The sequence below is a fragment of the Pristiophorus japonicus genome, chromosome 3 (genome assembly GCF_044704955.1).
Source record: "Pristiophorus japonicus isolate sPriJap1 chromosome 3, sPriJap1.hap1, whole genome shotgun sequence".
NCBI classification, from domain to species: domain Eukaryota; kingdom Metazoa; phylum Chordata; class Chondrichthyes; family Pristiophoridae; genus Pristiophorus; species Pristiophorus japonicus.
The window spans coordinates 49,630,274-49,647,637 of NC_091979.1; positions in this window are offsets into that span (position 1 = coordinate 49,630,274).

The following is a 17,364-nucleotide window of genomic DNA, read 5'->3' on the forward strand; positions in this document are numbered from 1 at the left end:
TCAGGCCGATTGCCTACTGTGGAGAAACCGTGTAGTCATGCCCCAGATGGGCAGAGAGATGTTCATCAGAGAACTCCACAATGAGCACCCGGGCATTGTCATGATGAAGGCAATTGCCAGGTCACACGTCTGGTGGCCAGGGATAGACGCAGATCTGGAACTTTGTGTTCACAAGTGCAACACGTGTGCCTAGCTGGGCAATGCACCCAGGGAAGCCCCCCTTAGCCCCTGGTCCTGGCCCGCCAAGCCATGGTCACACATCCATGTGGACTACGCAGATCCTTTCATGGGAAAAATGTTTTTGGTTGCAGTAGACGTCTACTCCAAATGGATCGAGTGTGACATTCTCAATTCAAGCAGAAAGTCTACGGGCAATGTTAGCCGCCCATGGTCTATCGGACGTCTTGGTCAGCGACAATGGCCCCTGCTTTACAAGCATTGAATTCTCGGACATCATGGCAGGAAATGGTATCAACCATGTCAGAACGACACCGTTCAAGCCGGCCTCAACGGCCAGGCGGAACAAGCAGTGTAGATAATCAAACCGGGGTTGCTTATAATCCAAGGGGGTTCCCTACAAAGCCGCTTATCACGCCTCCTGTTGGCCAATAGATCCCGACCACACTCGCTCACAGGTGTCCCACCCGCAGAGCTGCTAATGAAAAGGACGCTCAAAACCAGGTTATCCCTTATACACCCCACCATGAAAGAAATTGTTGAGAGCAGGCGCCAGTCACAATGTGACTACCATGACGGGAATGCGAGGGCGCGATGTATTGATATCTTTGTCCTCAACTACGCTGCAGGGCCTAAATGACTCGCATGCACTGTGATTGCCAAAGAGGGGAATAGGATTCTGGTAGTTAAACTTACCAATGGACAAATCTGCTGCAAACACATGGATCAAACAAAAAGGAGGTTAAGCAACCCCATAGAAGAAGCAGAGGAAGAACACGATGTAGAGTTTACTCCTCCACAGGTGACCGAACACCGGAACCAAGCGGAGGAGAGCCCAGTCACTGTGGGCAGTCCGGACAGGCCTGAGGCACTGCAAACAGCAGACACTCAGGCCAGCGCCCAACAACCGGAGCCCCAACTCAGACGCTCTACAAGGGAGCGTAAACCACCAGAGAGACTTAACGTGATCCCAATAATACTTTGGGGGGGGAGGTGATGTCATGTATTCAACTGTCATTGTAATCCATGTATAAACTGACCTAAGTTGTACACCGTGAGAACATTGACCACGAGGTGGTGAACTTGTGGGAGACACTCCAAACCTGGACTTTCAGGTATAAAAGGGGAAGCTCCACCCACCTTCATCACTTCAGTGCTGGCTAATTAAGGATACTGGTCACAGAGTGACCTTCTCTTAAGTATGGGCTTCGTGTGCATTTATACTCTATAGTAAGGACGTATAAAGCACAGGGAGAGGGACAGGGAGAGGGACAGGGAGAGAGACAGGGAGAGGGACAGGGAGAAAGGCAGCAAAATGTGGCCAGAGAGAGAAGGCACAACAGGGTTGGCAACAGGAGACCTTACCCTCCCAGGGTATTCCGGCAGCAGTTCTCCTACATCAATTTCACTGAGGAACAGAGTGTTTGAAGGCTGCACTTCAGCAAGAATGTGGTCACAGAGCTCTACCATTTACTGCAACCACCAGACCTCGAGCCTCAGACCAGGACGGCTCTCTCAGTGGCAGTCAATGTCCCCATTGAGCTCAATTTCTATGCCAATGGATCCTTTTCAGGGAGCAACAGGAGACATCTCCAACACCTCACAGTCTGGTGACCATTACTCCATCCCTGAGGCCACAGATGCTCTGTACAGAAGGAGGAGGGACTACATCTCCTTCCCCATGAGCAGAGAGAAGCAACACGAGTATGTATGTGGCTTAGCCAGGACAGTGGGCTTCCCCATGGTGCAGGGCACCATTGATTGCACCTATGTCGCTTTGCGAGCACCGCATCACAATCCAGAGATCTTCTGTAACTGCAAAGGCTTCCACTCATGGAATGTACAGCTGGTCTGCGACCACACACACAGAATCCTCACCGTCAATGCCCGCTATCCTGGCAGCAGCCACGATGTCTTCATCCTGCACTAGACCAGTGTGCCAGCTCTGTTTGAGCCACCAAATCAAGCTTGTGGCTGGCTGCTCAGAGACAAAGGCTATCCACTATTCACCTGGCTCATGCCTCCCTTCTGCAACCCCACCACTTCTGCCCAGCACTCATACAATGATCCATGCTGCCACCAGGAACATGATTGAGCAGATCATTGGAGTACTGAAGCAACGGTTCTGCTGCCTTGACCTCTCGGAAGGAGTTGTCCAGCATTCACCTGAGTGGATGTCCCTATTTGCTGCACAACCTCACCATCACGAGGACACAGACATTGCAGCCTGGTATAGCCACACCACCCGAGGAGGAGGAGGGGGAGCAGGAGGAGGAAGGGGAGCAGGAGAAGGAGCAGGAGGAGGAAGGGGAGCAGGAGCAGCAACATCAGCGATGGAGGAGGCAGCGAGGCCATTGTGATTGTGCAAAAGAGGCGTGCGACCGTTTTATCAGGGTTCGGTTACAGTGAATTCCATCCCATTTCCCGGTTCCTCTGGATGCCCCCATGATCACATCCATTTTTCCTTCCATTCGAAAGCCCCAAAACTGAACTGAGAGACAACAGCAAAGATTAAACATTCCAACCAAAATTTATATCATAACAACAAAGGCTTACATAATGTTTATACTATTCACCCTTGTGCATTTCTTTATATCCCCTCTTTGCTTCAACTAATCTAGTGCTCCACCACAGTGTATCCGTTGTGGCTGCAGCATGGCTGGTGGAAGGCTGCTGTGTGTCAGGGTCAGATGCTACAGATGGCCTTACAGGACGCCCTCGACCAGCTCTGGGCCTGGAAAGCCCGCTGTAGGCTGCACTCTCTCAGGCAGGGCGGCGGCAGTCTGTCCTGGCTGGGCAACAGCCAGCGTCAAATACAGTGGCGAAGTGGCAGTGGTGGGCTCAGGAACGCTGTCATTCTCAGAGAGGACAGCAGGTTCCTGCTCCACTGACCCAGCACCACTCCCCTGGAGCAGCACCTCAGCATCCCCACCAATCTGCTGGAGCATAGTTTGGTGGGCTGCTGCCGTGAGGTCTCCGATGGACTGTGGTGGACCCAACGATGATGGCAGCAGTCAGAGCTTGCATGGCATCAAGCTGAGACTGTGTGAGAGCAGTCTGAGACTCTATGCCAGAACTCATTGGCTGCATGACAGCACCAAGATGTTGCGTGGCATCAGGCTGAGATTGCATGAGAGCAGTCTGAGCTTCAATGCGACCGGCCATTGTTTGTATTACAGCACTAAGACGTTGAGTTGCTTCTACTGTGCTGCAATGGAAGCTGCCACATCGCGTCATGAGGTCTGGATCTGCACAATCCCTCTATGAGTCCCCCATCGTCTGCAGACTGGCAATGATGGGCTCCATGGTGTGTACAGAGCTCTGTGCAATGCTGGAGGCGGACTCCTCCATGCTCTGTCCCATTGCTGAGAGCCTCTCAGGCACCCTTGCCATTGCACTTATGATGTCAGAGTGCATGGCCATCACCCTTTGTGTGAATGCCTCTCCATCGAGGTCCTCATCTGAGTCCTGTGGAGCAGAACTCGCCCTCTGGGGAGATGGCTCCTGAGGTTCACTTTCCTCTTGGCCTTGCTGCAGCCTGCTCGGCCCCTGTGCATCACCCTGTGTAGACCCCTCTACTAAGCTAACCTCTAATGATACCATATTGACTGGACTAACCAAACTGGTAGCAATGCGGTGGAGGAAACATAGAAACATAGAAACATAGAAAATAGCTGCAGGAGTAGGCCATTCGGCCATTCGAGCCTGCACCACCATTCAATAAGATCATGGCTGATCATTCCCTCAGTACCCCTTTCCTGCTTTCTTTCCATATCCCTTGATCCCCTTAGCCATAAGGGCCATATCTAACCCCCTCTTGAATATATCTAATGAACTGGCATCAACAACCCTCTGCGGCAGGGAATTCCACAGGTTAACAACTCTCTGAGTGAAGACGTTTCTCCTCATCTCATTCCTAAATGACCTACCCCTTATCCTAAGACTGTGACCCCTGGTTCTGGACTTCCCCAAGATCGGGAACATTCAACCCGGATCTAACCTGTCCCGTCCCGTCAGAATCTTATATGTTTCTATGAGATCCCTCCTCATCTTTCTAAACTACAATGTATAATGGGCCAGTTGAGGAGGATGTCCTGGACTGTATTAGGGATGGTTTTCTAGACCAATATATCGAGGAACCAACTAGAGGGCTGGCCATCCTAGACTGGGTGATGTGTAATGAGAAAGGACTAATTAGCAATCTTGTCGTGCGAGGCCCCTTGGGGAAGAGTGACCATAATATGGTAGAATTCATTATTAAGATGGAGAGTGACACAGTTAATTCAGAGACTAGGGTCCTGAACTTAAGGAAAGGTAACTTCGATGGTATGAGACGTGAATTGGATAGAATAGACTGGCGAGTGACACTTAAAGGGTTGATGGTGGATAGGCAATGGCAAACATTTAAAGATCACATGGATGAACTTCAACAATTGTACATCCCTGTTTAAAAATAAAACAGGGAAGGTGGCTCAACCGTGGCTAACAAAAGAAATTAAGGATAGTGTTAAATCCAAGGAAGAGACATATAAATTGGCCAGAAAAAGCAGCAAACCTGAGAATTAGGAGAATTTTGTGCGAAAGCAGAGGAGGACAAAGGGTTTAATTAGGAGGGGGAAAATAGAGTATGAGAGGTAGCTTGCTGAGAACATAAAAACTGACTGCAAAAGCTTCTATAGATATGTGAAGAGAAAAAGATGAGTGAAAACAAATGTAGGTGCCTTGCAGTCAGATTCAGGTGAATTTATAATGGGGAACAAAGAAATGGCAGACCAGTTAAACAAATACTTTGGTTCTGTCTTCACGAAAGAAGACACAAATAACCTTCCGGAAATACTAGAGGACATAGAAACATAGAAACATAGAAAATAGGTGCAGGAGTAGGCCACACCGTCATTCAATAACATCATGGCTGATCATTCCTTCAATACCCCTTTCCTGCTTTTTCTCCATACCCCTTGATCCCCTTAGCCGTAAGGACCATATCTAACTCCCTCTTAAATATATCCAATGAACTGGCATCAACAACTCTCTGCGGCAGGGAATTCGACAGGTTACCAACTCTCTGAGTGAAGAAGTTTCTCCTCATCTCAGTCCTAAATGTCATACCCCTTATCCCAAGGCTATGTCCTCTGGTTCTGGACTTCCCCAACATCGGGAACATTATTCCCGCATCTAACCTGTCCAGTCCCATCAGAATCTTATACGTTTCTATGAAATCCCCTCTCATCCTTCTAAACTCCAGTGAATAAAGGCCCAGTTGATCCAGTCTCGACTCATAGAACAGTCCAGCCATCCCGGGAATCAGTCTGGTGAACCTTCGCTGCATTCCCTCAATAGCATGAACGTCCTTCCTCAGATTAGGAGACCAAAACTGAACACAATATTCCAGGTGAGGCCTCACTAAGGCCCTGTACAACTGCAGTAAGACCTCCCTGCTCCTATACTCAAGTCCCCTACCCAGGAGAGAGCTCTGAGCTAGTTAGAGTGGGTGAGAGCTCAGATGAACACGACCCTAAGAAAGAATGCAAGAGGCAGGAGGCAAAAGAGCAGAGTAGCACTGGGGTAAGTGTAAACCACAAGGTGATAGGAAGGGACAATATATATGAATATAAAGGGGCTGCAGGAGGGGTCAAAACTAAAAATCATGGTTTAAAAACTAGTATTAAAACACTCTACCTAAACGCACGCAGCATTCGAAATAAAGTAAATGAGTTGACGGCACAAATCATTACAAATGGGTATGATTTGGTGGCCATAACAGAAACGTGGTTGCAGGGTGGCCAAGACTGGGAATTAAACATACAGGGGTATCTGACAATTTGAAAAGATAGACAAGAAGGGAAAGGAGGTGGGGTAGCTCTGTTAATAAAGGATGATATCAGGGCAGTTGTGAGAGATGAAATTGGCTCCAATGAACAAAATGTTGAATCATTGTGGGTGGAGATTAGAGATAGTAAGGGGAAAAAGTCACTGGTGGGCGTAGTTTATAGGCCCCCAAATAATAACTTCACAGTGGGACGGGCAATAATCAAGGGAATAATGGAGGCATGTGAAAAAGGAACGGCAGTAATCATGGGGGATTTTAACCTACATATCGATTGGTCAAATCAAATCGCACGGGGTAGCCTTGAGGAGGAATTCATAGAATGCATACGGGATTGTTTCTTAGAACAGTATGTTACAGAACCTACAAGGGAGCAAGCTATCTTAGATCTGGTTATGTGTAATGAGACAGGAATAATAAATGATCTCCTAGTAAATGAGTGATCACAGTATGGTTGAATTTGTAATACAGATTGAGGGTGAGGAAGTAGTGTCTCAAACGAGCGTACTATGCTTAAACAAAGGGGACTACAGTGGGATGAGGGCAGAATTGGCTAAAGTAGACTGGAAACACAGACTAAACGGTGGCACAATTGAGGAACAGTGGAGGACTTTTAAGGAGCTGTTTCACAGTGCTCAACAAAAATATATTCCAGTGAAAAAGAAGGGCGATAAGAGAAGGGATAACCAGCCGTGGATAACCAAGGAAATAAAGGAGAGTATCAAATTAAAAACCAATGCGTATAAGGTGGCCAAGGTTAGTGGGAAACTAGCAGATTGGTAAAATTTTAAACGACAGCAAAGAATGACTAAGAAAGCAATAAAGAAAGGAAAGATAGATTACGAAAGTAAACTTGCGCAAAACATAAAAACAGATAGTAAAAGCTTTTACCGATATATAAAATGGAAAAGAGTGACTATAAAGTAAATGTTGGTCCCTTAGAAGATGAGAAATGGGATTTAATAATGGGAAATGTGAAAATGGCTGAGACCTTAAACAATTATTTTGCTTCGGTCTTCACAGTGGAAGACACAAAAACCATGCCAAAAATTGCTGGTCACGGGAATGTGGGAAGGGAGGACCTTGAGATAATCACTATCACTAGGGGGGTAGTGCTGGACAGCCTAATGGGACTCAAGGTAGACAAGTACCCTGGTCCTGATGAAATGCATCCCAGGGTATTAAAAGAGATGGCGGAAGTTATAGCAGATGCATTCGTTATAATCTACCAAAATTCTCTGGACTCTGGGGAGGTACCAGCGAATTGGAAAGCAGCTAATGTAACACCTCTGTTTAAAAAAAGGGGCAGACAAAAGGCAGATAACTATAGGCTGGTTAGTTTAACATCTGCAATGGGGAAAATGCATGAAGCTATCATTAAGGAAGAAATAGCGGGACATCTAGATAGGAATAGTGCAATCAAGCAGATGCAACATGGATTCATGAAGGGGAAATCATGTTTAACTAATTTACTGGAATTCTTTGAGGATGTAATGAGCATGGTGGATAGAGGTGTACCGATGGATGTGGTGTATTTAGATTTCCAAAAGGCATTCGATAAGTTGCCACACAAAAGGTTACTGCAGAAGATAAAGGTACGCGGAGTCAGAGGAAATGTATTAGCATGGATAGAGAATTGGCTGGCTAACGGAAAGCAGAGAGTTGGGATAAATGGGTCCTTTTTGGGTTGGAAATCGGTGGTTAGTGCTATCCCACAGGGATCGGTGCTGGGACCACAACTGTTTACAATATATAGATGACCTGGAAGAGGGGACAAAATGTAGTGTAACAAAATTTGCAGATGACACAAAGATTAGTGGGAAAGCGGGTTGTGTAGAGGACACAGAGAGGCTGCAAAGAGATTTAGATAGGTTAAGCGAATGGGCTAAGGTTTGGCAGATGGAATACAATGTCGGAAAATGTGAGGTCATCCACCTTGGGGAAAAAAAACAGTAAAAGGGAATATTATTTGAATGGGGAGAAATTACAACATGCTGCGGTGCAGAGGGACCTGGGGGTCCTTATGCATGAATCCCAAAAAGTTAGTTTGCAGGTGCAGCAGGTAATCAGGAAGGCGAATGGAATGTTGGCCTTCATTGCGAGAGGGATGGAGTACAAAAGCAGGGAGGTCCTGCTGCAACTGTACAGGGTATTGGTGAGGCCGCACCTGGAGTGCTGCGTGCAGTTTTGGTCACCTTACTTAAGGAAGGATATACTAGCTTTGGAAGGGGTACAGAGACGATTCACTAGGCTGATTCCGGAGATGAGGGGGTTACCTTATGATGATAGATTGAGTAGACTGGGTCTTTACTCGTTGGAGTTCAGAAGGATGAGGGGTGATCTTATAGAAACATTTAAAATAATGAAGGGGATAGACAGGATAGAGACAGAGAGGTTGTTTCCACTGGTCGGGGAGACTAGAACTAGGGGGCACAGCCTCAAAATACGGGGGAGCCAATTTAAAACCGAGTTGAGAAGGAATTTCTTCTCCCAGAGGGTTGTGAATCTGTGGAATTCTCTGCCCAAGGAAGCAGTTGAGGCTAGCTCATTGAATATATTCAAATCACAGATAGATAGATTTTTAACCAATAAGGGAATTAACGGTTATGGGGAGCGGGCGGGTAAGTGGAGCTGAGTCCACGGCCAGATCAGCCGTTATCTTATTGGGTGGTGGAGCAGCCTCAAGGGGCTAGATGGCCTACTCTTGTTCCTAATTCTTATGTTCTTATGTTCTTATGAAGGCCAACATACCATTTGCCTTCTTTACCAACTGCTGTACCTGCATGCCCACTTTCAGTGACTGATGAACCATGACACCGAGGTCTCGTTGCACCTCCCCTTTTCCTTATCTGCCGCCATTCAGATAATATTCTGCCTTCGTGTTTTTGCCCCCAAAATGGATAACCTCACATTTATCCATATTATACTGCATCTGCCATGCATTTGCCCACTCACCTAACCTGTCCAAGTCACCCTTCAACATCTTAGCATCCTCCTCACAACTCACACCGCCACCCAGCTTAGTGTCATCCGCAAACTTGGAGATATTACACTCTATTCCTTCATCTAAATCGTTAATGTATATTGTAAAGAGCCCTGCGGCACTCCACTAGTCACTGCCTGCCATTCTGAAAATGACCCGTTTATCCCGACTCTCTGCTTCCTGTCTGCCAACCAGTTCTCTATCCATGTCAGTACATTACCCCCAATACCATGTGCTTTGATTTTGCACACTAATTGCTTGTGCGGGACCTTGTCAAAAGCCTTTTGAAAGTCCAAATACATCACATCCACTGGTTCTCCCTTGTCCACTTTGCTAGTTACATTCTCAAAAAATTCCAGAAGATTCGTCAAGCATGATTTCCCTTTCATAAATCCATGCTGACTTGGAGCGATCCTGTCACTGCTTTCCAAATACACTGCTATTTCATCCTTAATGATTGATTCCAATATTTTCCCCATTACTGATGTCAGTCTATAATTACACATTTTCTCTCTCCCTCCTTTTTAAAAAAGTGGTGTTACATTAGCTACCCTCCAGTCCATAGGAACTGATCCATAGTTGATAGACTGTTGAAAAATGATCACCAATGCATCCACTATTTCTAGGGGCACTTCCTTAAGTACTCTGGGATGCAGACTATCAGGCCTCGGCGATTTATCGGCCTTCAATCCCATCAATTTCTCGAACTCAATTTCCCGCCTAATGAGGATATCCTTCAGTTCCTCCTTCTCACTAGACCCATTGTCCCCTCGTACATTCGGAAGGTTATTTGTGTCTTCCTTCGTGAAGACAGAACCGAAGTATTGGTTCAATTGGTCTGCTATTTCTTTGTTCCCCATTATAAATTCACCTGAATCCGACAGCAAGGGACCTACGTTTGTCTTCACTAATCTTTTTCTCTTCACATATTTATCGAAGCTTTTGCAGTCAGTTTTTATGTTCCATGCTAGCTTCCTCTCGTACTCTATTTTCCCCCTCTTAATTAAACACTTCATCCTCCTCTGTTGAATTCTACATTTCTCCCAGTCTTCAGGTTTGTTGCTTTATTTTAGCCAATTTATATGCCTCTTTCTTGGCTTTAACACTATCCTTAATTTCCCTTTTTAGCCAAGGTTGATCCGAGGGTCTATTGAGAAGGAGGGTCTAGTGAAAACAATCCTTATTCGGCTGGAAATTGTGTTTGGAAAATTGGTGGGTTTGAAGGCCGATAAATCCCCGGGGTTGTCTGCATCCCAGAGTACTTAAGGAAGTAGCCCTAGAAACAGTGGATGCATTGATGATCATTTTCCAACTGTCTATCGACTCTGGATCGGTTCCTCGGGACTGGAGGGTAGCTAATGTCACATCACTTTTTAAAAAGGAGGGAGAGAGAAAACGGATTATTATAGACCAGTTAACCTGACATCAATAGTGGGGAAAATGTTGGAATCAATTATTAAAGATGAAATAGCAGCACATTTGGAAAGCAGTGATGGGATCGGTCTAAGTCAGCATGGATTTATGAAAGGGAAATCCTGCTTGACAAATCTTCTAGAATTTTTTGAGGATGTAACTGGTAGAATGGACAAGGGAGAACCAGTGGATATGGTGTATTTGGACTTTCAAAAGGCTTTTGACAAGGTCCCACATAAGAGATTGGTGTGCAAAATTAAAGCACATGGTATTGGGGCTAATGTACTAACGTGGATAGAGAACTGGTTGGCAGACAGGAAGCAGAGAGTCGGGCTAAACAGAATGGCAGACAGTGACTAGTGAGGTGCCGCAGGGCTCAGTGCTGGGACCCCAGTTTTTACAACATACATTAATGATTTGGATGAGGGAACTGACTGCAATATCTCCAAATTTGCAGATGACACTAAGCTGGGTGGTGGTGTGAGCTGTGAGGCGCACGCTAAAAGGCTGCAGGGTGACTTGGACAGGTTAGGTGTGTGGGCAAACGCATGGCAGATGCAGTATAATGTGGATAAATGTGAGGTTATCCACTTTGGGTGCAAAAACACGAAGGCAGAATATTATCTGAATGGCGGCAGATTAGGAAAAGGGGAGGTGCAATGAGACCTCGGTGTCATGGTATATGAGTCATTGAAAGTTGGCATGCAGGTACAGCAGGCGGTGAAGAAGGCAAATGGAATGTTGGCTTTCATAGCTAGGGGACTTGAGTATAGGGGCAGGGAGGTCTTACTGCAGTTGTACAGGGCATTAGTAAGGCCTCACCTGGAATATTGTGTTCAGTTTTGGTCTCCTAATCTGAGGAAGGACGTTCTAGCTATTGAGGGAGTGCAGCAAAGTTTCACCAGACTGATTCCCGGGATGGCTGGACTGACATATGAGGAGAGATTGACTCGACTGGGCCTGTATTCACTGGAGTTTAGAAGGATGAGAGGGGATCTCATAGAAACATATAAAATTCTGACGGGACTGGACAGGTTAGATGCGGGAAGAATGTTCCTGATGTTAGGGAAGTCCAGAACCAGGGGACATACTCTAAGGATTAGGGGTAGGCCATTTAGGACTGAGAGGAGGAGAAACTTCTTCACTCAGAGAGTTGTTAACCTGTGGAATTCCCTATCGCAGAGAATTGTTGATGCCAGTTCATTGGATATATTCAAGAGGGAGTTAGATATGGCCCTTCACGGCTAAAGGGATCAAGGGATATGGAGAGAAAGCAGGAAAGGGGTACTGAGGTGAATGATCAGCATGATCTTATTGAATGGTGGTGCAAGCTCGAAGGGCCGAATAGCCTACACCTGCACCTATTTTCTATGTTTGTATGTTTCTATGTCTCTGTGGTGGTGCCTGCAGGTGAGAGATGCAATGACTAGCATTGATATAGTGCCTTTCACAACCTCAGGATATCCCAAAGCACTTCAGAATGGAGTACTTTTGAAGTGCAGTGGCAGCCAATTTGCACATGGCAAGGTCCCACAAACAGTAATGACCCATGTTACTGATGTTGATTGAGGGCCAGGACACATAGAAACATAGAACCATAGAAAATAGGTGCAGGAGCAGGACAGTAGGCCCTTCGAGCCTGCACCACCATTCAATATGATCATGGCTGAACATGCAACCTCAGTACCCCATTCCTGCTTTCTCTCCATACCCCTTGATCCGTTTAGCCGTAAGGGCCACATCTAACTCCCTTTTGAATATATCTAACGAACTGGCCTCAACAACTTTCTGTGGTCGAGAAATCCACAGGTTCACAAGTCTGAGTGAAGAAGTTGCTTCTCATCTCGGTCCTAAATGGCTTGCCCCTTATCCTTAGGAGACTTCCCTGCTTTTCTTTGAATGGTGCCATGGTTCCATGGGATTTGTTTATGTCTACCTGAGAGGGTGGATGGTGCCTCATTTCAGCATCTTATCTGAAAGATGGCACCTCTGACAGTGCAGTACTCCCTCAGTACTACACTGAAGTTTCACCTATGCTATGTTCTCATGGGATTTTAACCCACAACCTTCTGACTCAGAGGCGAGAGTGCCACCACTGAACCAAGGCTGACACCTTGTATATGTGATCTAGATAAAAATGGCATATCAAACAGCACATAAAAACAGAAGTACACATTTAATCTGAACACTATAATTTAAGCAAATGTATATATCAATGTCTTATGCAGAAAACTTCAAAAATATTTGCTCAGGTAACGCAGAGACCAAAGTCAAATATTCTTTAATCTTGCTTTCACATCTACATGCACGATTCATCTACAGTACAAACTATGGCTTATTTATTTATAGAAAATACAAAGAGTTAGAGAAGAGTGATTACGGTAAGGATGTGGATCTAGAGAGCAGAGGCTGCAGTATTGCTGCAAACCAAGGGAGAGAAAAAAGAAAGAAATTTGCTTTGATACATTGCTTTTATCATGTCTCCCAGAAATATCCCAAAGGACATCACAGAGAATGAATTACATTGTGCAACTACTTTTGTTATGTGGGTAGGATTCTCATCCTAGTTTTAAAGGGCTAGATTTTCCACTTTTTTGCTTATCGCCCAAAAATGGGTATTATTTCCAGCGTGGGCGCTAAAAATGGGTTTTCAGATCACCGGCTTCTCGCCCATTCTCAAAGCCCCTAGTCTCATTTTTGAAATTGGCCGTTGCCGCGAGCGATATGAAATGGGCGGTAGCATTAATTCTCTCTGACCTTCTGCCGTAAATGTCGCCGTCCTTAGCAACGGCATGGCAACGCTCGATTCCCATGATTCAGGAGGTCAAGGGTCACCATGACATGCGCAGAAGAAGAGACAGAGAGAGAAGGAGCTGAGAGGACTGAAAGCGTGTATGACTGTGGTGTTTGGTTGTTGTGGGAGGCACGAGGGAGATTCACCAGCAACAAAAAGCCTACTAAGCACCAAGAACATAGTTGGCACCGAGTTTCTGTCCAACAAATAAGATATAACATGGAAGGGATGGTGGAGGCCCTGGAGCTGGTAGCCAGGAGCACTGGTGGCAGAGGGCTCCCAGTGGTTCCAGAGCGCGGCACTGCACCCCAAGGTGCCGCACCCCCATTGCCAACCACACATGAGAGCACGTGGCTCGGAGTACGTTCCCACCTCGGGACTGTCCTCTCCTGTATCCATCCAAGCAGCGGTTCGGCCATCATCAGCACCCCCCGCACCCCCCCCCCAATGAAGCAGCACCTGAGGAGCTCCTCAGCCAGGCGAGGATAAGCGGGGGGAGGGGGGCGGTGGGGGGGGGGGGGGGTAGCGGAAGGGTTGGATTTTACAGAAATACTGATGATTTGAGACAAATGTTTGGTTTAAATGTTTTTTAACAAAACCTTGTTGCGCATTGGCACAGATAGCTGCACCGTTACACGCTGGTGATTCCTTAACATCAAAGGGTATAATGACACTTAACTTCAATCAACTTAAACATTAACTGTCACCAAGGTGATGCCCACCATTAATGTATCAACAGCACACCCAGCAGTGTGTCAGCCTTGTAAATAACAGCAACGTTCTTTCAGGCAAAGCGATCATTGATGAGCTCCTGACATAAGGCTCTTGCAGTTATCATGCCACCATGGGCCCTTTCATGCCTTCTACAGGGAGGGGTGGGGGCATGGCTTCAGCATCAGCCTGATTGTTGTTGGCCGATGTCAGCGTCCGCCTCCTCATCCTTCTCTTCCTCTCTCTGGTGAGGTGGACTGTCAGACTCATCAGGCAATTCTTGTTCCCTCCTGATAGCCAAGTTGTGCAGCATGGAGCACACCACCACGAATTGAGCTACCTGCTCAGGGTGGTATTGGAGGTCACCTCCTGAGTGGTCCAGGCATCTAAAGCACTCCAATGGTTTTCTCCACGATATTGCGAGTGGCTCTGTGGCTCTTGTTGTATCGCCTCTCGACTTCGGTGTGGGTGTCACGCAGCGGGGTCATCAGCCTGGTGGTGAGGCCATATCCTTTGTCACCAAGCATCCAGCATTGACCTTGTGGCTGATTGTTAAACAAGTCAGATACAGTGCTCTCACGGAGGACGTGAACATCATGGATACTGCCCGGAAATTGAGCAATTCACTGCTATTATAATTTGCTGGTCGACAATGAGTTGGACATTCAGGGAGTGGAAACCCTTGCAGTTCCTGAAAACCTTTGCATCCTGAAAAGGTGCCCGTATCACGATGTGCATACAGTCTATTGCTCCCTGCACCTTGGGGAAGTTTGCAATTCTGGAGAATCCTAGAGCCCTCTCACTCTGTGCCTCCCCGGTCATAGGGAAGCTGATCAAGTCCCTCCTGCGTGCGTACAGGGTTTCAGTGACCTGTCTAATGCAGCGATGTGTGGCATGCTTAGACAGTCCGCAAATGTCGCTAGCTGTGGCCTGAAAAAAACCCGAAGTGTAGAACGACAGTGCCGCGGTGACCTTGACCTCGACAGACAGTGCAGTACTGATGATGCTGGCAGGCTGCAGATCTCGCCTTATGAGCTGGCATACCTCAGTGATAACCTCTTTGTGGAAGCGCAGTCTCCGAAGGCAGGTGGTGTCGGGCAAGTCGAGGTAAGAATGCTTCTCCCTGTACTTGCGGGGGGTGTAACGTCTGGTCTTCCTCATCAGTCTGGCACATTGGGCACATAATGCTGTGAAGCGTACCTTCTGCGATCTCGAGTCTGCTGCATGTAATTGGTCATCAAGAGAGGGTGAGAAAGGACAAACCCCATTGCAATAGCTCTCTGTTTTCCACCAATTGGTCACAAACAATGAATGTCCCGACAAAGACACCTATTCAATTCCAATCGGTCACAGTATGGTCAAGATGTTTGTACAGATGTTCACATCAACTCCAGAATACATCCGAACTCCCCAAGGTTGAAGCAGCCTTTTAAAGGATGCGACATGTGACGTAGAACATGGCGTACAAAATGCTGTGATTAGTTCCGGTTAGTTCCACTTTTTCTAGGCAGTTTTTGGGCGAGTGATATTGTGGCCGATATGTGTGCGAGGTGGGCGATCTCATGGCCGCTAGTTTTGGTAAATATGCTCTTTATGACAAAAAAAATGGGCGGGCGGTATTATTGAATCTCGGCGTTAATTCCGTGCAGAAATTAACGCTGGGTGATATTATGGCGTTGATTTCGCCCATTCTGATAATTCCGCCCCAAAAAGGTGGGCTGGCGGTATTATTTTTTCCCAGCGTTAAGCACATGGGGAAAGTAACGCTCCGCGATAAGTGTCCGAAAAATGCCTGTCAGTTTCCATTTTGTGGCTAAATGGGCGCTATATGGGCGTAATACGTCATTTCAGCGGTAAAATGGGCGTTAAGTGGGTATTAAGCATGCAAAAAATGTGGAAAATCTAGCCCAAAATCCCTCCATGGCCTCGCCCCTCCTTATCTTTGTAATATCCTCCAGCCCCACAAGCCCTCGAGATATCTGCACTCCTCTAATTCTGGCCTCTTGAGTATCCCTGATTTTAATCGCTCCACCATTGGTGGCTATGTCTTTAGTTGCCAAGGCGCTAAGCTCTGGAATTCCCTCCCTAAATCTCTCCGCCTCTCTAACACTCTTTTCTCCTTTAAATCACTTCTTAAGACCTACCTCTTTGATCAAACTTTTGGTAATTTGCATTAATATCTCCTTATGTGTCTCGTTGTCAAATTTATTTTCTAACACTCCTGTGAAGCGCTTTGGGATTGTAAGGGGGTAAAAAGTATACCTAAGACCGAAATAAGGGTATGGCATGAAATAAGGTAAAGTGCACAGCTTGTGCTTGTGTGCTTATCTTTAAAAACTGTAGACCAAGCTGGAAAATCCAGAGCAAGGTTAAAACTGTCGAACAACACATTCCAATAGACTGAGGTCGGCTTCACGTGCTATATGGGGAGATGGCGATGCTGCGAAACCACTCAGCAGCCAGTCTGATATGGGTTAATGAATCAATGTAGCTCAGCTGATTAGTTGGAGGCCAACCGGTGGTCGTAGATGTTTGTGCACAAAACTGCATAACTATGTGTGAAACCACCAAGAAGATCCTGTCTTGGAGGCTAAGACTGTGATGCTTCTCCTGCATATGCTTGAATAAAGATCGGAAAGTGAATCCAAAGTTTTGTCTGATTGATTCCATGGTCGTTATAAGGGCTGGTGTCGATTCCTTATTTCAGGGAATCCACCTTGAAGAAGAGAAGTCTTCTTTTTACCCCAACAGGATGTTTCATTATGTTAAATGCGCTTTATAAATACAAGCTGCTGTTGTTGTAAATGCAGCTGCCATTTTTCATGAAGCAAATTCACATAAGAAACATAAGAAATAGGAGCAGGAGTAGGCCATTTGGCCCCTCGAGCCTGCTCCGTCATTTAATAAGATCATGGCTGATCTGATCATGGACTCAGCTCCACTTCCCTGCCTGCACCCCATAACCCTTTACTCTCTTATCACTCCAAAATCTGTTTATCTCCACCTTAAATATATTCAATGACCCAGCCTCCATAGCTCTTTGGGGCAGAGAATTTCATAGATTTACAACCCTCTGAGAGAAGGAATTCCTCCTCATCTCAGTTTTAAAAGGGCGGCCCCTTATTCTGAGACAATATCCCCTAGCTTTAGCTTCCCCTATGAGTGGAAATATCCTTTCTGCATCCTCATTATCTTATATGTTTCGATAAGATCACCTCTCATTCTCTGAACTCCAATGTGTATAGGCCCAAACTACTCAACCTATCTTAATAAGTCAACCCCCTCATCTCCGGAATCAACCTAATGAATCTTCTCTGAACAGCCTCCTTCTTAAATATGGGGACCAAAACTGTACACAGTACTCGAGGTGTGGCCTCACCAATACCCTTTACAGTTGTAGCAGGACTTCTCTGCTTTTATACTCTAACCCCTTGTAATAAAGGCCAACATTCCATTTGC